Source organism: Geotrypetes seraphini, chromosome 11 (assembly GCF_902459505.1).
Source record: "Geotrypetes seraphini chromosome 11, aGeoSer1.1, whole genome shotgun sequence".
Taxonomy (NCBI): domain Eukaryota; kingdom Metazoa; phylum Chordata; class Amphibia; order Gymnophiona; family Dermophiidae; genus Geotrypetes; species Geotrypetes seraphini.
Genome location: NC_047094.1, coordinates 61,522,280 through 61,548,780, shown reverse-complemented (window position 1 = coordinate 61,548,780; position 26,501 = coordinate 61,522,280). Strand labels below are relative to the sequence as shown.

The following is a 26,501-nucleotide window of genomic DNA, read 5'->3' as shown; positions in this document are numbered from 1 at the left end:
CTTTCTGCCACTTCTTTCTCCTCCTTCACCACTCCCTTCCTGTCTCCGTTGTCCAGAGGTCCCACCTCCTCCCTAGCCGGTTGCTTCCCTTTAACATATCTAAAGAATGGTTTGAAATTTCATACTCTCTTTTGGCTTTTCGAACCACTCGGTGACATTCTTTTTGATACTTCCTGTGCTCTTTCCAGTTCCCCTCAGTTTTGTCCTTTTTCCATTTCCTGAATGAATTTTTCTTATTGCCTAACGCTTCCTTCACTATTTTTTAGTTATCCAGACAATGGGTTGGTGATTCCAAGGCTACTTTGGCTAGACTTCCCTTTAAGGGACAGTTATTGTTTGGCAAGGGCCTCAATGACCTCATGAATTCTGTGGTAAACCATCGCCCTAAGACCTTGCCTATCAGCACACTCAGGACTTCTGGTTGCTCTAAATTTTATGGCTCCAGGCCAGTGTTATCCCTAGGGCCTTTCAGCCGGGCGGTCCGCTGGGGTAATTTAGATGACCGCCCAGCTAAATTCTGCTGCTGCCGCTGCTGCTCAACATTATAAAAAATAATAAAAATTAAAAAAAAAAAGCCAGCTTGGAGATTTCACCTTTAGCCCGTAGCGAACTTATGCTCCAGGGCTCTAACATGTGCATGCCGGCTTCCCTTCTTTTCCCTCCGAAACTGGAAGTTATGTCCAGGGGGGGGGGGGGAGGAAGAGAAGAGAAGCCGGCACACACATGTTAGAGCCCCGAAGCATGCGTTCGCTATGGGCTAAGGCGAGAGACAGGTCAGTGAAGCTTACCATTTACTCTTCTTGCTGCCGGGTCCTGCCTACTTTCAGTTTCCACAAAGGCAGGACCCAGCAGCATTTCTCCCAATCGATCGTGATCTTGGGCCAATCAGTCTTCCTCTCCAATGGCAGAATTGATGAGAGGAATGCTGGTCGGCCCGAAGCAGGGAGAGTTTGGGGCGGCGGCAGCGGATTTGGGGCCTGTTCCCTGATGGCAGCGACATTGGCAGTAGCTTGGGGGAGGGCAAGGAGAAAGAAAGAGGGCAGGCAGGGAGACAGAAGGAAAGAAGAGAAACAGAAAAAAAAGAAAGGGGGCATGAAGAGAGAGAAAGAAAGGGCAGGGGGAGAGGAAAAAGTTGGTGGGAGTGGAATGAGGTCAGGAGGAGAGGAAGCATACAAGCTGAAAGAAGGGAAGAAAGATTGGATGCACAGTCAGAAGAAGAAAGTGCAACCAGAGACTCATGAAATCACCAGACAACAAGGTAGGAAAAATGATTTTATTTTAAATTTACTGATCAAAATATGTCTGAATTTATATCTGCTGTCTATATTTTACACTAGTAGACCAGTGCTCCAGTAATAGTATGTCTTGTGTCATAGTGTTGGGCACGGTACCTCTGCCCACTGTGTTGCATAATTTAGCATCATCGGCAAATAATGCAATTTTACCTTGAAGTCCCCGAGACAGATCTCGTATGAAGATATTAAATAGGATTGGACCGAGCCCTGTGGTACTCCACTGTGCACTTCCAACTTTTTAGAGGGAGTACCGTTTACCCTCACCCTTTGATGTCTGCCACTGAGCCAGTCTTTAACCCATGCAGTTAATATATCTCCTAGCCCCAACGAACTCATCTTGTTCAAAAGTCTACAGTGTGGGACGCTATCAAAAGCCTTACTGAAGTCCAGATACACTACATCTAGGGACTCTCCCTTGTCTAGTTGTTTTGTTACCCAGTCAAAGAAGCTCACCAGGTTGGATTGGCAGGATCTCCCCCTTGTAAATCCATGCTGGTGGGGATCCCTCAATCTCTCATCCAGAATCGTATCTAATTTGTGTTTAATCAATGTTTCCATAAGTTTACATAATATTGACGTGAGACTTACTGGTCTGTAATTTGCAGTCTCTAAACTGCATCCCTTTTTGTGGAGCGGAATGACGATGGCTGTTTTCCAATCTAATGGAACTTTTCCCGTGCTCATAGAAAGATTGAAGAGTGCAGCTAATGGCTCTGCCAGGACATCTCTCAATTCCCTCAGCACTCTGGGGTGCAATTTATCTGGTCCCATGGCTTTATTCACTTTGAGCCTTGACAATTCTTGGTAGATGCTGCTGGTGGAAAATTCAAAATTCCTGAACGGGTCTTCTGAGCTCTCCCTTGTTTGCAGCTGCAGACCGGATCCTGGTGTCTCGCAGGTAAAGACTGAGCAGAAGTATTTGTTCAGTAGTTCGGCTTTATCGGAGTCCTATTTTGCAAAGTTGCTGTCGGGTTTCCTCGGGCGCACTATCCCGTCTGTATTCCTCTTTCTATCACTAACATACCTGAAGAAGGATTTATCCCCTTTTTTAATATTCCTAGTTAAATTTTCTTCCTTCCGGAGTTTGGCGTTTCAGACTGCTGTTTTAACAGTTCTAGATTTCTCTAGATAAGCTTCTTTAGCTTCTGGTCGTTGTGATTGTTTGTAGGATATAAATGCTCTTTTCTTCTGTTTTACAAGTTCCGAGATCTCCGCAGAGAACCATTGGGGTTTGTTATTTCGCCGCCGTTTACTCACAGTTCTTATAAAGATGTTGGTTGCTTCCTGTAGGGTAGATTTCAGAGCTGACCACATTACCTCCACATCATCTATTGTGTCTTGGTTTTGCAGCGCCTCAGAGACAAAATCTCCCATGCTCTCGAAGTCAGTGCCCTTAAAGTTAAGGACCTTCGTTGACGTGTTCGACCTCATGGATCCCTTCCTGAGGTGCACACCATGTTGTGGTCGCTGGAGGCCAACGCCTCACCTACTGAAATCTCTGTGACGCTATCTCCATTGGTGAGTATCAGGTAAAGTGGCATTGTGAAAAAAAAAATGATTTAGTTAATGATAAATGTGAAGGGAAATGCCAGAATTTGAATAATGATATACTCTTATTGAAATCACTTAGCTGGTCCAAAAACCTATTCATAAAACTGTAACAAAGGTCATGGAGTAATGTTTTTCAAGAAATCTAACGTAGGATAATTAGTGCTAGAAAAACAATTAGTTTGCAGCAGTTTTGGTCTGGCTCGTTCGGTCTAAGGGCAGAAAAGCACTGATTGCCACCAATAACAAACTTAAGGATCACTCTCTTTATCCCAGGACAAGCAGGCAGCATATTCTCACATGTGGGTGACGTCATCTACGGAGCCCCAGCGCGGACAGCTTTTCAAGCAAACTTGATTGAAGTTTCAAGTTTGCTACACTTGCACCACGCATGTGCATGCCTTCTTGCCCACTAGAGGGCGCATCCCACCTCGTGGTCCTCAGTTCAATTTTCTTCCGCGGAGCCAGAAGCCCTGTGGAAATTGTGCTCTTGTTTTTCAAGCCTTCTGGACACCGCGTCTGGGTTTGTTAGCTCGGTCGCTGTGCTTTATTTGTTGTTTTTTTCGGTTAGTCCGTCCGTTTTTTACGGTTGAAAAAAAAAAAAAAAGTTTTTGTTTCCAATCCGTTCGGCTCCGGGGGCTCCCGAGAGCCGCGGGCCGCGGGACCTCGCATCGTTCCCGGCCACTACTTGTTCATGTCCCGTCCCTCGACGGACTTTAAGAAATGCACCCGGTGTGAGAGGTTGCTTTCTATCACTGACCCCCACCGGTGGTGCTTGTTCTGCCTTGGTCCTGAACACTCCGACCGATTCCTGCGATAAAGTGTTCCACTCTTCAGGCAAGAGCGCTTTGTCGACGCCGCGCCAGGATGGCGGAGCTTTTTTCAGTTGACTCCGCGTCCGGAAAGGCCTCGACGTCGGCCTCGGCTTGGCCCCGGCCTTGACCTCGGCGCCTTCGGCGGCGCCGCGTGCCTCGACCTCGACTTCGAAGCCGACGCCCCCAACGAAACCTGCCTCGGGTAAGTCCTCTTTTCCATCCCCGACTCCAGGGTCGTCGAAGAAGCCATCCTCGAGTTCCGCTGCGGCGGGTGGGTCGTCCTCGGTCCCCCGCCCAGGGACTCAGGTCACTCATGCCCCGAGGGAATACTCGAGACCGAGGGTCGCCCTCCAGGGAGCATCCCCCGGCCTCGGACCTGCCTACCATGGTGGGGATCCCGGCGTTCCAGGACCTGCTCCGAGCATTGATTTCCTTGGAGCTGTCTGGCGCCCTCGAGCATGTTGCAGCGAGCTGCGACCCATCGGCGACCATCGGGGGCCCCGCCTGAGATGCAGCGTTCGGGCCCATGGGACAAGGTGCGCACGGTGAGACGTATTTCCTCCTCCTCCTCCTCCTCGAGGTCCTCCCGAGGTTCCTCGCCCGAGGAAGCCGAAGCGTTCGCGAGGCTCTCCTCGGAGACGTGGTCGCTCCTCGCCGCTCGGGGCGAGGCCTTGCGGGTGTCCGAGCTTCGTCTCGACAACCCGAGGCTCCTCCGCTCTCCTGCGAAAGGGGGTTCATCGGGACTCTTCGCCGAGGAAGAGGGGGTGTTCCTCAGTCCCATCGGACGCCTGGGGACGTCTCCTAGGGGTTCTTTGAGGCGGAGGCGTTCCCCGACCCCCTCGAGACCCTTGGATTTGGCTTCGTGGGGCTTCGGGTTCCGGGAGGGAGCCCCGGTATTCTCACGAGCCCTAGCCCCCTTTTGTTCGGCGGAGAGGTCGAGACCCCCTCACCCGCGGCCAGGCAGGCCTCCTTTTCTGGCTTTATACAGGACATGGCGCGTGCCTTGGGACTTGACCTCATGGGCGGGGTCTCAATATACCAAGGAGTACCTCAAGGAGCAGGACCTCCCTGTTCCCCCAAGGGAATCCCCTCGGCTTCCACTAAACAAGGTGCTTCTTCAGACCTTGCTTCGGAACTTGACTTCCCCTCTTACAGTTGCAGCGGTGCCGTCTAAGATGGAGTCCAAGTACAGGTCGATACCACCTAAGGGGTTTGAGAAGGCTCAACTTTCCCACCAGTCTCTCCTGGTCGAGTCTGCCCTCAAAAAGACACAGCCCTCCCGGGTTTCTGCGGCGGTTCCGCCCGGCAGGGAGGGTCGGACCCTTGACAAGTTTGGTCGCCGCCTCTATGACAATTCCTTCATGGCATCCAGGGCGTTAAATTATGCCTTTACCTACTCCTCTTATTTACGGGGCATGATAAAAGATTTGCCCCAATATCGTGAGGCCCTGCCGGACTCCCGCAAGGAAGGGTTCGACAAGTTTGTGTCAAACCTGTCTCAACTGAGGTTGTACCTCTTTCATTCGGTATATGACACGTTTGAGTTGGTATCGAGGGTGGCGGCCTTTGCGGTAGCCATGCGCCGGTTGGCGTGGCTACGCACCCTCGATATGGACCCAAACCTGCAGGAACGCCTGGCGGACCTGCCTTGTGTGGGGTCCGAATTATTCGATGAATCCCTGGAGGCGGCGACCAAACGGCTCTCGGAACAGGAGCGCTCGTTAGCCTCCTTGGTCCGTCCGAAACCTCGAGCCACGCCTCAGAAACCTTTCCGGCCTCCCCCGAGGAGGTACCCTCAAAAGTCGACTCCGGCTTTTTCTAGGCCACCGCCTCGGCGCCCCCCTAGGCAGGGAAGAGGGGGACAAGCCAAAACTCCGCCGCAGGGTCCTGCCAAGCCCGCACCGTCCTTTTGACAGGATGGGCGGATGGGGCCGGCCCCCCTCCGCCATCGCGCCGGACCCCCTTCCCATTGGGGGTCGACTCCGGTCCTATTACACGGCCTGGACCGAGATAACATCAGACGCTTGGGTGCTCCGCACCGTCTCAGAGGGCTACTCACTCAACTTTTGCGCTACACCGCCGGAACATTCACCGGGGGCTTGCCCATACAACCGGATCCAGCTCCCAGTCCTCTTGGCTGAGGCCAGGGCCTTGTTGAGGCTTCGGGCGGTGGAACCTGTACCCTCCGACCAACGGGGGCGGGGGTTTTACTCCCGTTACTTTCTGGTTCCAAAGAAGACCGGGGACTTACGCCCTATTCTAGACCTCAGGAAGCTCAACAAATTCCTGGTTCGGGAGAAGTTCCGGATGCTGTCCCTTCCGGTATTATATCCTCTCTTGGAGGAAGGGGACTGGATGTGCTCCCAGGACCTGAAGGAAGCGTACACACATGTCCCGGTGCATCCCGCTTTCCGAAAATTCTTACGGTTCCAGGTGGGCGAGCTGCACCTACAGTACAGAGTCCTCCCTTTCGGCCTGGCCTCGTCCCCTCGAGTCTTCACGAAGTGCATGGTGGTAGTTGCGGCCGCACTCAGGTCTCGGGGGTTTCAGGTCTTCCCTTACCTGGACGATTGGCTGATCAAGGCCCCGACCAGGGAAGGGGTTATCTCAGCGACCCTACAGTCTATCGCCTTCCTTCAACGGCTGGGGTTCAAGGTGAACTTTCCCAAGTCCCAATTGTGCCCGACCCAATCACTTCAGTTTATTGGCGCCGTGCTGGAGACTGTTCGCCTCCGTTCATTCCTTCCTCCTCCGCGTTTGGAGGCCTTGGTTCGGTTGGGTCAGCTGATCCTTCAGCTACCGATGGTGTCGGCTCATCGCATGATGATGCTTCTGGGCCACATGACTTCGACGGTCCATGTCACGCCGTTCGCCAGGCTGCACATGAGAATCCCTCAATGGACTCTGGCCTCTCACTGGCGCCAGGAGTGCGATCCGTTTTCTTCTCGCATAACGGTGACTCCTTCTTTGAGACGTTCGCTCCGTTGGTGGACCGACTCTTCAAATCTTTCCGGGGGTTTGCTCTTTCTTGTCCCTCCGCCTCGCAAGGTTCTGACCACGGACTCCTCGGAGTACGCATGGGGGGCCCATCTCGATGGTCTGCGGACCCAAGGCCTGTGGTCGGTGGAGGATCGACGCTGTCACATCAATGTGTTGGAGCTTCGCGCCATCTTTCTGGCGGCTCGAGCTTTCTGCCACCTGCTCCGCGACCAGGTAGTCCTCGTGCGAACGGACAACCAGGTGGCCATGTATTATGTGAACAAGCAAGGTGGGACAGGCTCTTGGCCCCTTTGCCGGGAAGCTCTGCGCCTTTGGGAATGGGCGATCTCCCAGAACATCTTCCTGCAGGCGGTCTATATACAGGGGGAACAGAACTGCTTGGCAGACAAACTCAGTCGGCTTCTCCAGCCGCACGAGTGGTCACTCAACTCCAGAGTCCTGCGCGAGGTCTTCGACCGCTGGGGGACTCCGCAAGTGGACCTGTTTGCCTCTCCGGAGACTCGCAAACTACCCCTGTATTGTTCTCGGATGTACTCCCCGGACCGTCTGGAGGCGGATGCCTTCCTTCTCGACTGGGGAGGGAGGTTCCTTTATGCGTTTCCTCCTTTTCCCCTGATCTTGAGGACGTTAGTTCGTCTCAAGTCATCCAGAGCCACTATGATTCTCATTGCGCCTCGGTGGCCTCGTCAACACTGGTTCTCCCTGCTTCTTCAGCTCAGTGTCCGAGAGCCTCTGCTTCTGCCTGTGTTTCCCTCTCTGCTGTCTCAGAGTTGGGGTTCGCTGTTGCATCCCAATCTTCAGTCGTTACATCTGACCGCTTGGTTTCTTTCCCCTTGACTGCGGTTCCGGTTTCTCAGTCGGTGCGGGAAGTCTTGGAAGCCTCGCGCAAGGTCTCGACCAGGCTTTGTTATTCCCAGAAGTGGACCAGGTTTTCATCCTGGTGTTCCTCACGTCATCTGGATCCGGATTCGGTCCCGGTGTCTTCGGTACTGGACTATTTGTTACATTTGTCTAATTCCGGCCTGAAGACGACATCTGTCCGGGTACATCTCAGTGCCATTTCGGCTTTCCATCGGCACTTGGATGGACGTTCTCTTTCGCTTCATCCTCTGGTGGCGCGTTTCATGAAGGGTCTAATCAATGTTTGTCCCCCTCTGAAGCCCCCTCCTGTCGTTTGGGATTTGAATGTTGTCTTGGCTCAACTGATGAAACCTCCCTTTGAGCCTATTGACAAGTCTCACCTGAAATTCCTTACTTGGAAGGTGGTATTTCTGATTGCTCTCACATCTGCTCGACGGATTAGTGAGTTGCAAGCTTTGGTTGCGGATCCACCTTTCACTGTGTTCCATCATGACAAGGTGGTTCTCCGCACCCATCCTAAATTTTTACCTAAGGTTGTGTCTGATTTCCACCTCAATCAGTCCATTATCCTTCCTGTTTTCTTTCCTAAGCCCCACTCCCATCCTGGCGAGACGGCGCTTCACACGCTTGACTGTAAGAGGGCGTTGGCATTTTATCTCCAACGTACCAAGTCTCATCGGAAGGTTCCTCAATTGTTTTTGTCCTTTGATCCTAATCGTTTAGGACACCCTGTTTCCAAGCGCACCTTGTCCAACTGGTTGGCTGCTTGTATTTCTTTTTGCTATGCTCAGGCTGGTCTCCCGCTCTCGGGTCGAGTCACGGGGCATAAGGTCCGGGCGATGGCAGCTTCGGTTGCTTTCCTCCGATCCACTCCTATGGAGGACATATGTAAAGCTGCCACTTGGTCTTCGGTTCATACGTTCACCTCCCACTATTGTCTGGACACTTTGTCCAGAAACGACGGCCGATTTGGCCAGTCGGTGTTACGTAATCTGTTTTCCTAAATTGCCATCCTCCCACCTGCCCTTTTTTTTTGGTTGGCTTGGAGGTCACCCACATGTGAGAATATGCTGCCTGCTTGTCCTGGGATAAAGCACAGTTACTTACCGTAACAGGTGTTATCCAGGGACAGCAGGCAGATATTCTCACAACCCGCCCGCCTCCTCGAGGATGGTTTCTTTGCTAGTTATGGAACTGAGGACCACGAGGTGGGATGCGCCCTATAGTGGGCAAGAAGGCATGAACATGCGTGGTGCAGTGTAGCAAACTTGAAACTTCAATCAAGTTTGCTTGAAAAGCTGTCCGCGCTGGGGCTCCGTAGATGACGTCACCCACATGTGAGAATATCTGCCTGCTGTCCCTGGATAACACCTGTTACGGTAAGTAACTGTGCTTTTTGGTTGCCTTTGCAAACAGATCAGGAAGGACTAAGACTTAGTGAATACCATCTTTATTACCAAAATAGAAAATGCAAAGACAATGTAATGAGTTTAGATAAATACAGTTGCATAAACACTTCTTATACTGGTTTGAAAGAACTCTGAACACATGCACGAATAGAAATTTTGTGATTCATAAGAAACTAGGGGGTCCTTTTACTAAGGTGCGCTAGACATTTTAGTGCGTGCTAAACGCTAACACGTCCATTATAGTCTAGCACGCCTTAGTAAAAGGACCCCAAGGTTACTAAGAGGTTCAGTACTGAATTCTAGCTATGTTTTCCTATCGGCTAATCCTATAAACCTACCCAAGGCAAAATTTCTATATATCTATCTACCCAGCTGAATAATAGAAGGGTATGCCTGCTCACCAAAGAAAAGGAGGGGCTTCTCCAAGACAGATGCTCTCTCTCCCAGGCAGTGAGCCAGCCTTCTCAGTCCTGTGGGTCTTAGACTAATTACAGCATGCTAAAGGTATCAGTTCTTGAAATGATGAAAGCTGCCACAAACAACTGTCAGTCCTTTGATTACCAGAGGTAAAGTTACGTTCTCTGCCTGGGGACAGCCTCACTCTCTCTCTCTCTCTCTCTCTTTCTAAAGCAGCAAGGCACAAGGAGACTGTTCCCCAGAACTGATTTTAGGGCAGCTTAGGAAGGCACATCAGTCTAAACATAGACACTTCTCCCGACTGCCTTAGTCTCTTCACTTCAACTCCAATCTTCTCTCCAGCATCAGCTTGTTACTTCCTGCAATTCCTCACCAATTCTGTTCCTTACTGAAGATGCTCCTTGTTATTCTTCCCGCAACTGATGTATCCAGCCAATCAGTGTCTCAGTTACATACCAAACTCCTGACATCTCTGACCGATGTCACTATAAATCGCTTTATTGAGATAAGGGTGCCAGGCACTGGTTTTACAGTTCCAAGCTGGAGACTTTCTTATCTCAAATTCCTCTGGAAGTGAGGGGCCTCACTAGGTAAGCTGGCCTGGCTGACGGACAAACAGCATGTAAAAATTCCAAGATGTGTTGGCAGGAGTGAAAATGATTCTTGGCATCACTAGGCCCAAAAGCCTGAGATGGTAGTACAGGCATAGCCCTACTGTATGATAAGTAAATATAATACCTTTGCTTTCATCAGTTTGGCTTTAGCTGAGCTCTTAGCCGCTTTCTTAGGTTTAACAGTTTTCGCCTTTTTGGGGCTCTTGGCTGCTTTCTTGGTCGCAGTTGCCGACGGCTTCTTGGCCCTCTTCAGACTCTTTTTCACTTCGGCCCCTGTCGCCTTTTTTGGTTTCTTCGCTGCCGGTTTCTTGCTTTTGGGAGGGCTCTTCTTAGCCAGCGGAGTGGAGGGACAATCATGACCAAACTTGAACAGAAATAATAACACAGGGTTTAATGAAACATAGTGTATAATAAGTTGAGAAAGTAGCTGCTAACCTTTTCATAAACTGACCTCGCAACAACCCAATTGCTATATATAATATATGGGGTTATTAGCAATAGACAAAAGTCAGCTTACATAAAACAAAGTACAGCACATTGAGCCAATGAATAACATACACAGAGTGGCCATCTCCTGTCATGAATCCATCCTAAAATCTAAGGCAGCCAGTCTGTTACTTATATACTTTAGTTCAGTAACCTAAAGTAACACCTAGATACAGATTACATACTTACTTTCTATTGTGTTGACACATCTGTCATATCTATTGGTTGCATAGTCTGCATACTTATCTCGGAGCCATATTGAAGTATGATATAAACCACAGTCAAATCTGATGCCCCTCTATCTTCCCCGATACTACATTCTTAATACTAAGTTCAATAATTTCTGAGAGTAGGCCCCCCTCCCTTCCTGAGCTTGATTGTTCATTGTCAGCATGTCTGATGTCTTTTTGGTAGGACACTTTGTTTTGGTTTGTCTTCTAGAAAGTCCCGAAATGCTGCTACTGTCAGCAGATATTTGCCAGTTACTGGGGCAAAGATGAACCTTTTACATAAGCATATTGTCTCTTGCTGATAGGGAGAGATATGATTGTCCAGAAACTAGAATTCAATAGTACAATGTCTCTCTTAAAAATATAACTTTTGGGGTCTCATAGGGGTCTTCACCTTCATTCTCATGACAGTCTTATTCCCTATTCTTCCTGAAAGTGTGAAGGTTATGCAAGAGCAAGGTGACATGTAAAAAATATATGAAAAGTACAAGAGATTATTAAAGATTAAGAAAAGAAAAGGGAAAACCTAAACCTCTAGCTTGCTGACACAAAACCAACCATACTCATCCTAAAATTGCATAAGGTAAGTAAACAACTAAAAGTATCATAAATGACCACCGAGGACAAAATGATGATTACATTACATTACATTAGAGATTTCTGTTCCGGATTAAAAAAGAGATATAGATGGTTTCAAAGGAAGATCTTAGGTCATTTCTAGAGAAGGTAAAGAGTAGATCAAGAAGTCTGGAGAGGGGGGGGGGAAGGAAGTATTAGTGTTAAGACTTTTTCAAGGCTTTCTTGAAGAGTATAGTTTTTTATTTCTTTTCTGAATCTCTTGTAGTCTGGGGTTGTTATCAGTAGTTTGGAGATATGGTTATCAAGTTTTGCTGCTTGGGTGGCTAGGAGACCATCGTATAGTTTTTTCCGTTTAACTTCTTTGATTGGAGGGTGTGAGAATGGGGTATGTGTTTTTCTGTGTCTGGTTGAGGTAGTTTGAATGAGGTGGTTGTTCAGGTAGGTTGGGCAGTCTCCGTTTATAGTTTTAAATACAGTGGTACCTCAGAATCTGAACGCCCCAGAACTTGAATGTTTTGGAATCTGAACTTTTTTTTTTTTTGAGTAAATGTTGTCTCAGAATCCGAACGCTGCTTTGGAATCTGAACAAATAACCGCCCGCCTCCCCTCCCCAACCCCCCCTGATGATCATGGTAGGAGGGTTCCTAACCCCTCCTGCCGGACCCCCCCCCAGATGGTCCTCCTAAGATCGCCAGCAGGAGGGTGCCCAACCCCTCCTGCCGGACCGCCCCCGATGGCCCTTCTGAGATCACCGGCAGGAGGGTGCCTAACCCTTCCTGCCGGACCCCCCCCCCCCAACAAAAACCTCCACTCCAGAACCTCCCCTTGGGCTTATCTCCCAGTTGGCCGGACGGCTCCTAGTACCGGACGGCCAGCAGGCCCGCCTCCGTCCAAATGAGGCAGGCCCGCCCCTCCATTGCCCAACCCACAGGATCCTAGGGCCTGATTGGCCCAAGCGCCTAAGGCCCCTGCTATATGCAGTAGAATTTAAATAGTATTCTTTCCTGGACTGGAAGCCAGTGTGAGTTGATGTAAGCTTCAGTAATATGGTCGTGTTTCCTCAGTGAGTAGATGAGTCTCAGAGCTGTATTTTGTATTGTTTGTAGTTGTTTAGTCAAATATGATATATGTAAAATAAAGCCAATGCAAAAGAAATCAAAGAACTAAATTTGAAAGGAACAGTGCATAATAAAGCAACAGGCTGATATATGAAAAATGTGTATTTCTAGAGACCTTGCCTTTGTGCTCCAACATAGTAACTAAAAGTACAAAGTCATTAGAGCAATGTCCTCACTACAGTTGGTCAAAAGCCAGAGAGGACTTCTACAAATTCGTTCTACATAATTCAATTACTCCTTCATATAATATTATAGCAGGAGACATAAACCTACATTTAGAAGACGAGGACAATCCAGACATGAAAGACTTTAAAAACTTCCTATCTTCCCTCAATTACAATCTCCCTTTACCCACACAAACACATGAAAAAGGCCATCATTTAGATGTGGTAGCTATGTCCACAAAAGAGATCCTAGATCTTCCATCTCTCTATCCGACGGTACCTGATATCATGATATCTGGTATGATTATTTTACTTACTACTTTAACTTAATCTGGAATCATCTAAAATCTAAAACACACTCAAAGATAAAAAAAGAACATCTCACAATGGGTCATATCAATCCAGAGGAATATTGATCACATTACGAGAGGAAATAGGATAAGGGGATGATTTTTGGGATCATTGGATGAAAACAAGCAAATCCATTTTAGATAAAATTGCCCCTAAACGAATCAGTAAAAACTCGATTCGACTCTGAACTATTAAAAATGAAACAATTAGTAAGACGACTAGAAAGGATCTGGAAAAAAACGGGAAAAATATCAGACAGGAACAATTGGAGATCCAACATAAAGAGCTACAAACAATTGATAAAAGAAAAACGTAAAGCATTCTCTTCATCCAAAATTAACACATTCAATACCAGTTCGATAGGAATCAACACAAAAGAATTGTTCAACTTGGTTACAAGTTTTTATCCTAGCACAAGCAGGCAGCATATTCTCTACATGTGGGTGACGTCACCAAGGAGCCCCCTAGCGGACATTTTCGCAAGCAGACTTGCTCGAAGACCTTCAGGCTTGCGATTGGCCCGTGCATGCGCGCGTGCCCCTCCCACCCTGCCTAGGGCATGCGTCTCATCAGCATGTCCTCAGTTCTCTGTTTTCCGCGGAGCCAGAAGCACTGCTCTCTTGCTTCGCGCGATCTCTTTGTCCCTCTTGTACCGCGGCTTATTTTGTTAGTTTTTTTTGAGTCGCTGTGCTCACGTCTATCATTTTCTTTCTTTTCATTTTTTTCAGTTCGTATATTTTTGACCGGGTTCCCAGTCTTCCTTTGGCCGCCTGGCCTCGCGGGGCCACGGCTCTCTTGTTTCTTATGTCCCGGCCTCGTTCCGAATTTAAACACTGCACCTAGTGCAACCGGGTTATCTCCATCACCGATCCTCATCATTGGTGTGTAGAGTGCCTGGGTGCAGAGCACCGCGCTGAGTCGTGTCCCCATTGTGTGACTTTACAACATCGGGCTGTTCGTAGATGGGTGACCAAGGTTCTCCAACTCTTTGGCCCCATGGATCCTGTGGGACTGGCTTCGAGCTCGGCCTCGAAGTCCCCGTCAGCCTTGAAGGTTCCGGCCTTGGCCCCTCCTGCTGCTCCAGCTTCGGGTAAGTCTCCTCTTTCATCCTCAGTTATACCAGCGAAGAAGCTTACCTCGGAGCCTCATGTTAGCGCCGCCTCATCGGCATCTTCGAGACATCAATCTAAGCGTGCCTCCTTACGTAGGGAATACTCTTCCTCGAGGTCAGCCCCGAAGGAGCGCACTGCTGCACTTCCGACTCGCCTATCTTTGGTCTCAGTGCCTATGTTCGAGGACATGCTTAAGGCTATTATTACCACGCAGTTTTCCTCGGTGGTCAGCCAACTAGTCCCAACTTCGACGCCTTTGACCTCGGTCTTGACCCAGTCACGGTCTGACCAGCCTGAGCATCCCCTCGTCTCTCGAGGCCTCAACCGTAAGACTCGTCGGATTCCCTCGAGCGGGTCTTCCTCTCCGGAGTCACTGGTGACTTTTCGAGGGTCCAAGCTGGGGGCCGCTTGTTCTCCCGCTTCTGCGGCGAGGCTCGCCTCTTCCAAATGGGCCCGGTCTTCCCAGTCTCTAACCTTAAAACCATCCAGACACACACTTGTCCTTGAATTGGACTCTAGTGTTTGTTCCCCATCGAGGCGCTTGCCAGTTTCTAAAGGGACTGTTTTGAAGCCAGTTGGGGATTTTTCCTATACCCCGTCTTCTCCAAGCCTTTCTCACCGCTTTCCTAGGACCCCGGGGTCTTCCCCGGTTCATCTGGCGCGGGGCCATTCTTTGACATCCCCTACACGCCTTAGTCGAACCTCTTCGATCTCCCGTTCACGGGACTCTGAGGCTCCAGCTTACTATTCCAGGGAAGTTTCTCCCTCTTTCTCAGCTGCACCCCAATCTCGGTCGGAGTTCCTGCTGGAGGATGACTCTTCTTCTCGGACCTCCTCCTTTTCTCGTTACCAGCTGTTTTCTTCGTTTCTTACTGCATTTAGGAGGTGCTGAGCAGTTTTAGCTGACCCGAAGCACGTGGGGAGAAGGTGGAAGCCAGCGGGGACAGCGAGTAGCTGCAGGGAGAGAGGCAGTCTGAGCGCTGAGAGGCACAGGGAGGAGCTGAGAGCGGAGAGGAAAGAGTTCAGCGAAGCGGAGAGAGGGGCAGACTGTGCAGAGGGGGTCCAAAGTAAGGAGAAGGAGAGCGAGTGAAAGCAGCCGAGCAGGCAGAGGAGAAAGCAGGACAGGAGCGGACCCAGCAGAGTCGAGGGGAAAGAGGCGAGAGATAGCTACACCCACCCCCCGACGTCACCAGCTGACTCCCCCATAAAAGGGGTCGAGCCAACGGCGCGCAGCCGTTCGGCGCGCGGCGAAGGCGAGCGGCAAAGGCGCTCGCCTTAGCGAGAGCGCCTTTGCGAAGGGCCTCAAGAAGGGCCTCACAGGAATAACCCTCAACTTTAATCTGTACTTGAGCTTCTACAACTACTAACTACCTAATTAAATACAATCTAAAACTTCCAACTTCCAAACAAATCTTTCCACTCTCTACTAAACCACCAAACACCCACAACTTTCACGCTAAGCAGGCAGACCACACCAGTCACTTTCCTCAACCTTTTAGACCTCCCTAACCCACTAAGACACAGACAGTCTTAACTAACAATCATCTGACTACTGACTATATCTCTTAAACCTCAACACTAGCTAACCTATAACCTCAACACTATCTAACCTATAATTAAAAAAAAAAAAAAAAAAAAAGGGGGGGGATTTCTAATTAATTTATTTACACCTTCTAAAATGGCAGGTAGAACCAGAGGTAGCAAGACTTTAATCAAGACAGGCAGTACAGTCGCCGAGGGTATCCAGGGGGTGGCTACGGCACATGTGCAGATGGAGGGGCAGCCAGGACGGAGTACGGAGGTCTCTGTGCAGACCGAGGCCATCCCCTCGAGGATGTCTACAGTTGCTACACAGACAGATGTAACGGATCAGCTAGATGGCAGCCTTTTCCTGGAGCTGAGGAACCTGAGAGAGGAGGTCCAGCGCTTAAGAAGCATTCGAGACGACGAGACCTTCATCGACGGTGTCATCCAGGAACTGTCCCAGATCACCAAACAGGAACCAAATGTGACCATACCCGCGACACCCAGACAAACTACCAATCCTGATACCTCCAGACCAACCATCGGAATACAGGAGGAGGCTGGGGACACTGACTCCTGGCAACTGGTGACTTCCTCCACAGGAAAACACAGAAGACCTTCCTCACCTTCTGTCTCTTTCTCTCACACACAGGGCTGTTCTACATCGACCCCGCAGATCACCTTGAAGAACAGATTCCAACTGCTACAGGACGAACCTGACAACGAGGTACAGAGAGATGATCAACAGGAGATTCCAGTTCCAGAGACACCAGATCGAACCATCCCTAGGAAGCGCAGAGTGATTGTCATAGGAGATTCGCTACTGAGGGGCACCGAGGGACCAATCTGCAGACCAGACTTGCAATCAAGAGAGGTTTGCTGTCTGCCAGGGGCCAGGATCCGGGATGTAACCGCTTGCCTGGATAGACTCATCAAACCTCAGGACCACTTCCCCATGATCCTTATCCACGTCGGAACAAACAACACCGCCAGGAGCACCCAGGATAGCATACCAACAGATTTCAGAGCCCTGGGTGAGAAGCTGAGGAGGATGGATGCACAGGTGGTCTTCTCCTCGATCCCTCCCTGTAAGGGGCAAGGGCAGAGCCAGGGAGGATCGCATCCAGAGGACTAACGGACTGGCTGCGAGATTGGTGCAAGGAGATGAACTTCGGGTTCCTGCAACATGGAGAGACACTACTAGGACTACAAGGGACCTAGATGGACTACACCTGACCAGAAGAGGGAAGAACGTCCTTGGACACCGACTGGCCCGCCTACTTCACAAGGCTTTAAACTAGGTATGTTGGGGGAGGGAACAAGCACAAACACAAACAACCTATCTGACGAGATATGTCATCAATATTTCTCTGCGACTGGGGAAAGCAAACACCGGCAAATTCTGGGCTGGGAATGTGATGAGTAAACACATTTCTAAGTATGGGAACTAGTACACACATTTCTAAGTCTAAGGTAGGTTCACACTGTAATTCTCGGGTCTAGGGAGGGTACACACATTGCAAGCTGTACTAAAAGAATTAAAGTAGCTCAAACAGTTATTCCCCCATAGAGTACAAACTACTTTTGAACCTAGGGTAGGTACACTTTGTAATACTGGGTCTAGGGAAGGTACACAAACTACAAGTAGTACTGAAAAGGTCCACGCAGCTCAAGCAGGAACAGCCCCAGGGAGGCATAGCAAACATGCTACATGGAGGGCTATGTACGTCAACGCCCATAGTTTGGGCAACAAGATCCTGGAACTTGAGACTGAAATGAGAAACGCTGACCTGGATTTGGTGGCGATATCTGAGTCCTGGCTCACCGACTCCCATGGGTGGGACGTTGTGTTACCAGGATACAACCTCCTTCGCCAAGACAGGGAGGGCAGAATGGGAGGTGGTGTAGCATTATACACTAAGGATGATATTAAAGTCACCAGAATCACAGATATCAGGTACACAGGGGAATCCCTTTGGGTAAATTTGGCCAGGGGAATGACAAATGCCTGTATCTTGGCATAGTTTACAGACCCCCAAGGCAACAGGATGACATAGATATAGAACTAATCTAGTGACATAGAGAATATCACCTTGCGTGGGGATACAGTGTTGTTAGGGAGACCTTCAACATGCCTGATGTGGATTGGAACACACTTTCCTCTGCATCTAGCAGCAAGCAGGAGACTATTGAACTCCATGAAGGGAGCTAAACTGAGGCAACTGGTATTGGAAGCCAACGAGGGAACAGGCAATACTGGACCTATTGCTTACAAATGGTGGAAGTGTCACTGAAGTCTCAGTGGGCGACAAGTTGGCCTCCAGCGACCACAATATGATATGGTTCAAACTCAGGAAGGGTTTCGCCAAAAACTAACACATTGACCAGGGTCCCTTAGCTTCAAGAATGCCCAACTTTGAGGGTATGGGGGATTTCATCCATCAAGCACTACAAAACCAAGCAGGAACAGATAACGTAGAGGAACTGTGGTCAACTCTGAAAGCTACCATTCAGGAGGCGACAAATCGCTATATAAAATCAGTGAGTAAACGGCGTAGGAACAATAAGCCACAATGGTTCTCTGCGGAGATCTCGGACCTCATAAAAGAGAAGAAAAAAAGCGTTCATCTCCTACAAACATGAAGGCTCTCAGGACTCTAGAGAAGTCTATTTGACTAGGGCAAGAGCCGTCATAACAGCAGTTAGAGAGGGCCAAAATCCGAATGAGAAAACTTTAGCAAAGAACATCAAGAAGGGCGATATAATCCTTCTTCAGGTACATTAGCGACAGAAACCGCAGCACAAGCGGGATAGTACGCCTCAAGAAACCAGACGGGACCTATATAGAAGCAGACTCGGAAAAAGCTGAACTGTTAAACGAATACTTCTGCTCGGTATTCACCCGCGAGGCGCCAGGTTCCGGCCCTCAACTACAAAAAAAAGGATGACTCAGTAGACCCGTTTAGTAACTTCAAGTTCACAACAAGCAGTGTCTACTGTGAGTTGTCAAAACTCAAGGTTAACAAAGCAAGGGGCCAGACAACCTACACCCCAGGGTCCTCAGGGAGTTAAGGGACGTCCTGGCGGAACCACTATCCGTGCTCTTCAATCTCTCCCTTAGTACAGGTAGAGTCCCGTTGGACTGGGAAAAACGGCTAACGTCATTCCACTCCACAAAAAAAGGTTGCAGGACAGAGACTGAGAACTACAGACCAGTGAGTCTCACATCAATAGTAAGCAAACTAATGGAAACTCTAATCAAACACCAATTAGATATGATCCTGGACGAGGAGAATCTGCGGGATCCCCGTCAGCATGGATTTACCAAGGGGAAATCCTGCCAATCCAACTTGATCAGCTTCTTTGACTGGGTGACGGGGAAGCTCGATGTTGGAGAGTCCTTGGACATTGTATACTTGGACTTCAGCAAAGCATTTGATAGTGTCCCCCACCGCAGGTTATTGTGCAAAATGAGTTCAATAGAATTAGGTGACACTTTGACTAAATGAGTTGGGGACTGGCTTGGTGGTAGGCTTCAGAGGGTTGTGGTAAATGGCACCCCCCTCTGTAACGACGGCAGTGATCAGCGGAGTGTCGTCAGGGCTCGGTCTTGGGCCCAATCCTTTTCAATATCTTTATAAGAGACTTGACTGAGGGCTTCGCGGAAAAATAACGTTATTCGCCGATGATGCAAACTGTGTTACATAACAAGCAAGAGCACAACGGACAATATGAAACACGACCTACCCTATTGAGCAATGGTCTAGGACCTGGCAACTGAGCTTCAATGCCAAGAAATGCGAAGTTATGCACCTTGGCAGTCAAAATCCATTGCAGACTTACACCCTAAATGGTGACGATTCCTAGCAAGAACTGTTGCAGAACGGGACTTGGGGGTAATCATCAGTGAAGACATGAGAGGCTGCCAAGTCAAGTGGAGCGGGCGTCATCTAAGGCTAGGCAGATCATGGGATGTATACGCAGGAGTTTCGTCAGCCGCAAGCCTGAAGTCATTATGCCACTGTATAGATCCATGGTGAGGCCTTATCTGGAATACTGTGTACAATTCTGGAGGCCTCATTACCGCAAGGGATGCACTGAGGCTTGAGTCGGTCCAGCGAATGGCCACCCGGATGGGTCTCGGGACTCAAGGATCTCCCTACGAGGAACGGCTGGATAAATTACGGCTATACTCACTCGAGGAACGCAGAGAGAGGGAGGACATGATCGAGACGTTCAAATACTCACGGGCCGTATCGAGGTAGAAGAAGATATCTTCTTTTTCAAAGGTCCGACGGCGACAAGAGGACATACATGGGAAAAATCAGGGCGGGAAATTGCATGGCGACACCAGAAATACTTTTTCACACGGAAAGAGTGGTTGATCGCTGGAATAGACTTCCACTTCAGGTGATTGAGGCGAGCAGCGTGCCTGATTTTAAGAAGAAATGGGATCGTCATGTGGGGAATCTCTGCACAGAGATAAATAGGGGGAGGGTCATTGGGGTGGGGCAGACTAGATGGGCCACGGCCCTTATCTGCCGTCTTTTCTATGTTTCTATGTTACATCTCTGACATGGGCAGAGCTCTGCACATGGATCTTCAGTCCGACTCCCGCTTTACCCAGAATAACCTGGCGGAATTGGGAGTTTGCCTTCCATTGCATCAGGTTCTCCGACAGTCATTTCTCCGGAAACCTGGAGACACCATATGCTGTCCACACTATTCCTCCAAGTTGGAGTCCCGTTACCAGACTATCCCGGTTGAAGGGTTTGAAAGGTGCTCAGCTTTCCAACCAAATCCTTGGTGGTTGAGTCTTCCTTGAAGTCTAACTCCTTGAAGGTCTACGCTGCCGTCTTCCCGAGGAGGGAGGGCCATACAATGGACAAATTTGGTTGCCGCCTTTATCAGAATTCGATGATGGTGAACCGTGTTCTTAACTACAGTTTCATCTTAACGTCCTACCTCCGGTTCTGTGTTGATGCCCTCCGCTCATTCCGGGAGGTCATGCCAGAGCCTCGGCGATGGGAGTTTCGTCTCCTCGTGGAGACCCTCTCCCAGCTCCGCCTGTATATGTTCCAGGCCTTTTACGACGCCTTTGAATTCTCGAGAATTACAGCCTTTGCGATCGCCTTTCGTCGCCTCGCTTGGCTCCTACTTGTAGATATGGATCCGAATCTACAGGATCGTCTTGCAAATCTCCCGTGTGTGGGTCATGAGCTCTTCGATGATTCCATCGAGGTGGCCACAAAGCGCCTCTCGGACCACGAGCGGTCCTTTGCATCTCTGGTGAAACTTAAAACCAATAGCCCCTCCAGCTCGCCAATATAAAATTCCTCTCCAGAGGTATCTGCAAAAATCCACTCCTGCTTTCTCTAGGTCTCCTTCGAAACGGCCACTGCAACAGCAGCAACGTCAACCTAAGACTCAGCCGCCGGCAAAGACTGGGCCGTCCTTTCGACAATTCCAGTCTGAGCCTTCGGGCTCCCTTCCTTCTGTAGCCTTCCCCCTTCCCCATTAGGGGTCGTCTCCATCTTTTCTATGCCCAGTGGGAAGGTCTTACCACCGACAGTTGGGTGGTGTCGATCATCCGGGAGGGGTACTCCCTCCACTTCAGTCGCGTTCCCCCGGATCTGCTTCCAAGAGAGTTTCCTTCTGCTCAGTCTCAGCTTCCCCTACTCATGCAGGAAGCTCAGGCCCTTCTTCGCCTTTGGGCGGTTGAGGAGATTCCCACGGAACAATGGACCTCCGGATTTTATTCCCGGTACTTTCTGGTGCCCAAAAAGACAGGGGACCTCTGTGCTCTGAACAAGTTCCTGGTACGGGAATGTTTCAGAATGCTCACCCTTCCCACGTTGTATCTCCTCTTGGACGAGGGAGACTGGCTGGGTTCACTGGAACTCATGGAGGCGTATAAGCACATTCCGATACACCCGGCCTCTTGCCGGTATTTGAGATTCCGGGTGGGGGATCTCCATCTCCAGTATCGTGTTCTTCCCTTCAGCCTGGCGGCCTCGCCGAGGGTTTTCACGAAATGTCTGGTTGTGGTAGCTACGGCCCTGTGCCTCCACGGCCTATAGGTGTTTCCTTACCTCGACGACTGGTTGATCAAAGCGTCCTCTCGCGACGAAGTCCTGCGAGCAACGGAACAGACCATCTTGCTCCTTCAGAGTCTCGGCTTCGAGGTGAACTTTCCCAAATGTCACCTCTGTCCATCCCAGTCTCTCGAGTTCATCGGAGCGGTCCTGGACACGGTTCGTCTCCACTCCTTCTTGCCTCGGCCTTGTCGGGAAACCCTTATCCGTTTGTGCCGAATGGTGACCCATCTGCACTCGGTGCCAGTTCGGCTCATAATGGTCTTCCTAGGTCACATAGCCTCCACGGTTCACGTGACTCCTTTTGCCAGACTTCACCTCCGTATTCCTCAATGGACTCTGGTGTCCCAGTGAAACCAAGATTGGGATCCTCTCTCTTGACGCATTGTCTTGACTCCTTTGTTGAGAGATCTCTCCGTTGGTGAATGCTCTCTTCCAATCTTTCCAGAGGTTTTCTATTCCATGCTCCTCCTCCGCAAAAGGTCCTCACGACGGACTCGTCGACCTATGCTTGGGGGCTCATCTGGACCGTCTGCACACCCAGGGCCTTTGGTCCCGTGCCGACTGCCTTTGTCACATCAATCTTCTGGAGCTTCGTGCGATTTACCTCGCTCTGAAAGCTTTTTGTCACCTACTTCGTGACCGAGTAGTTCTGGTTTGCACGGACAACCAGGTCGCCATGTATTATATCAACAAACAAGGGGGCATGTGGTCCAGGTCCCTGTGCCAGTAGGCGATGCGGCTCTGGGATTGGGCCGTCCGCCGGAACATATTCATTCGAGCTGTCTACATTTAGGGCCAGCGGAACTGTCTGGCAGACAAGTTGAGTCAACTTCTGCAGCCTCATGAGTGGTCCTTCCACTCCGTAACCCTGCGTCAGGTGTTTGCTCATTGGGGGAATCCGGACGTCGATCTGTTCACGTCCCCCCCCCTCAATCACAAGTTGCCCCGTTTCTGCTCCAGGGTTTACACCCCTCTCAGGATCGAGGCAGATGCCTTTCTTCTGGATTGGACGAACGAGTTCCTGTATGCATTCCCTCCATTCCCTCTGATTCTGAGGACTCTCGTCAAGCTAAAGTCTTCGCATGCCACCATGATTCCGATAGCTCCTCGGAGGCCCCGGTAACCGTGGTTCTCCCTTCTGTTGCAACTCAGTTCCAGGGAGCCTCTTTCTCTTCCTGTTTTTCCTTCTCTGCTTACGCAGAGTCAGGGTTCTCTTCTTCATCCCAACCTCCAGTCTCTGCACTTAACAGCTTGCTTCCTCGAGACTTAGTGCCCTCGTTCCAGCTCTCCCAGCCTGTTCTGGATGTCCTGGAAACTTCTCGGAAGGAGTCCACTCGCCTATGTTACCATCAGAAGTGGATCTGCTTTTCTTCCTGGTGTGCTACTCGACAGCAGGAGCCGATGTCTGCATCCTTGTCGGCTGTCCTGGATTATCTGTTGCACTTGTCTGGTGCTGGACTCAGGTCCTCTTCAGTTCGAGTCAACCTTAGTGCTATTGTTGCTTTTCATCAGCCAATTGACGGGAAGCCTATCTCTGTTCATCCTGTGGTTTCCCGCTTCATGAAAGGACTTTAACACGTTCAGCCGCCCCTTAAACCCTTGTTCCTCTCTTTCGATCCCAATCACTTGGGTCGCTCTGTTTCTAAGCGGACCATTTCTAACTGGTTGGCTGCTTGTATCTCTTTCTGTTACGCTCAGGCTGGTCTCTCCCTTCCGGCTCGAGTCACGGGCCACAAGGTCAGAGCGATGGCGGCGTCTGTTGCTTTCCTCCGCTTGACTCCCATCTAGGAAATCTGTAAGGCTGCCATCAGTTCATACGTTCACCTTGCATTACTGTCTGGATGCTTTCTCCAGGAGTGATGGCCGTTTTGGCCAGTCTGTTTTGCAGCATCTGTTCTCCTAAATTGCCAACTTTCCCTCCATCCCATTTTAGTTAGCTTGGAGGTCACCCACATGTAGAGAATATGCTGCCTGCGTGTCCTGGGATAAAACACAGTTACTTACCATAACAAGTGTTATCCAGGGACAGCAAGCAGATATTCTCACAACCCACCCACCTCCCCGTGGTTGGCTTGTTTGCTTGCTATCTGAACTGAGGACATGCTGAGGAGACGCATGCCCTAGGCAGGGCGGCAGGGGCACGTGCGCATGCATGGGCCAATCGCAAGCCTGAAGGTCTTCGAGCAAGTCTGCTTGTGAAAACGTCCGCTAGGGGGGGCTCCGTCAGTGACGTCACCCACATGTAGAGAATATCTGCCTGCTGTCCCTAGATGACACCTGTTATGGTAAGTAACTGTGCTATTTGACGCCACACTCAATCCATGCATAATATTAAGCTACCTTCAGCAAATGATCTAGCACAGCATTTTGATTCAAAAATTATAAACTTAAGAAACAACTGTTCGACAAACAACATATGTGCACAACAAATAGCCAACATACAAGGAAATGAAATACCAGCAGATATGATTTGGAACTCCTTTCAAGATCTAGAATGGAATAATTACATCAAACTATATAACAAGTACACTAAATCACACTGCATTCTGGGTCCCTGTCCCCCTGACATTATGAAAGCAGCCCCATTAGACTTTAAACTAACATTATGGAACTATCTGACCGATAATTTTAAAAATGGAAAATTCCTAACTAATAACGGTCACATTATAATTACCCCAATTCCAAAAATTCATAAAAAATCCTTAGCATCAGTAACCAACTATAGACCAGTAGCATCCATTCCATTTTTCGTAAAAATCATGGAAGGACTGGTACATACCAATTGATGGATTACCTTGATCAGTTCTCTCTTTTGCATGAAACCCAATCTGGCGTCAGACCTCTGTTTAGCACCGAGACAGTAATTGTGGCGATCTTGGATTATTTACGCTCTTTATTTAGCAAGAGCCATAACGCCCTGATCATGCAATTTGACATGAGCTTGGCCTTTGACTTGGTGGATCATGAGAAATTGTTACAATGCTTAGACGCAATTGACATCAGAGGAGAGGTTTTTGACTGGTTTCGAGGTTTCCTTATGTCCCGCACCTATCGAGTACATTTCAATTAAAATCTCTCTAATACCTAGAGAAACCCATCTGGTGTTCCACAGGGTTCACCATTATCCCCACTGCTCTTCAGTGTTTACATGTCATCACTAGGTGTGCAGCTGGCCCAGTGGGGTATAAAATTATTCAGATACGCAGACAACTTTACAATCATTATCCCATTCGCTACTTCTCTCTCTGAAGTTACCCCTATGGCAACAGAAGTACTAAACTTGATGGAACAATGGATGACAGAATTCAGACTGAAGCTTAATTCAGAAAAAACTAAATTCTTCATAGCCTCGCCATACCCACTTGTCACTGCAACATCACTATGCATCAACAAACTCAGCTACCCTATTCAACCTACAATGAAGGTTCTGGGAGTAAGACTGGACCAAGGCCTAACCATGAAAGACCAAGAGGACTCCCTAGTCAGAAAGGGTTTTTTTTTAAATTCTCTGGAAGCTTAGGTCCTTTAGAGCATACTTTAATGCTTCATCATTCAGAATTCTGATACAATCCCTAATACTAAGCCATCTCGATTATTGTAATATCGCCCATCTGGCAATCTCCCAGAAGAACATGCAGAGACTGCAACTGGTGCAGAATGCGGCAGTCAGGTTGATCTTTGGGTTGACGAAGTCCGATCATATAACCCCTTCCTACCGACTCCTACACTGGTTGCCGATGGAGGCACGTGCGAAGTTCAAGCTGGGATGTTTTTGCTTTAAGGTACTATCCAGTTTAGCCCCTAAATATATAACTGACCTCTTCTCCTTCTCAACCAATAGACATAAGAGAAGCGCACACCTGAAGTTCCTCTCCCCACCAGTTAGAGCAGGAGTCCCCAAAGTCCCACCTTGAGGACTGCAATCCAGTCGGGTTTTCAGGATTTCCAATGAATATGCTTTGAAATCAGTGCATACACATAGATCTCATGCATATTCATTGGGGAAATCCTGAAAACCCGACTGGATTGCGGCCCTCAAGGAGGGACTTTAGGGACACCTGGTTTAGATGATGTAAATTTAAGACGACATCAACAGCTTCTCTCTTATCAAGCAGCATTATGGGGCAAAGACCTGGAAAAACTAATTATGCACGCAAATAACTATAGTGAATTTAGGAAACACCTAAAAACATACCTGTTCTTGAAGTACCTAGGTAGCGGATCTGCACAATCTCTCCCATCACAATCTCCCATATCAATTTCTTCCATAACAACTGATCCCTTAAACTGTTAGCCACTAATCTCCAACTATGTAAGTTCCACTCAGTTCATAGCATCTTTCTAATCATTGTAAATCGCATAGAACTTCACGGTCCTGTGGTATATAAACTGTTATTATTATTATTGTTATTACAGCAAGTAAAACTAGATACTGGCTCCAAAAAAAACCTGTACTGTAAGCAAACCATAGAAATAATAGTTATATATTATATATTATATTATATATATCGAAACCAGTGTAGAAAATGGAAGTAATAGTCATAAAAGGAGCACCCATGCTAGAGCCTTTAAAAATGAATAATGCCTCAAAAGGAGGAACTGTACCTTAGGCCAACCATCAAAAGGTTTTAGCAGTCGAAGGGCAAGAAAACTTAGAAGAAGCTTAATCTTTCAGTCAGTAGATAATTCTCACATGTGGGTGACGTTAGCCATGGAACCCAGTATGGACAGTGCTAAAATGTACTGTCACTTTAAAAATGTTTAAGTCTCAAGACGGCCAGTAACATGCATGCGCCGATGCTTTACCACCCGAAATTGACTCACAAGATCATTGAGTCTTAGTCTTCTGCAGAGCTAAGAAGCTGTGTGTTTGCTTGTTT

The 26,501-nt window shown here is 48.9% G+C and overlaps 1 protein-coding gene across 1 annotated transcript in view; it reads left to right on the top strand.

Annotated features, from left to right (window-relative positions):
• The window catches only part of NAA60 (N-alpha-acetyltransferase 60, NatF catalytic subunit), a 224,393-nt gene that overhangs the window by 27,680 nt on the left and 170,212 nt on the right, over window positions 1-26,501 (top strand). The window contains 1 exon segment of the mRNA XM_033915110.1: window positions 2,646-2,813. The gene's annotated coding sequence lies outside the window, so the exon portion shown is untranslated.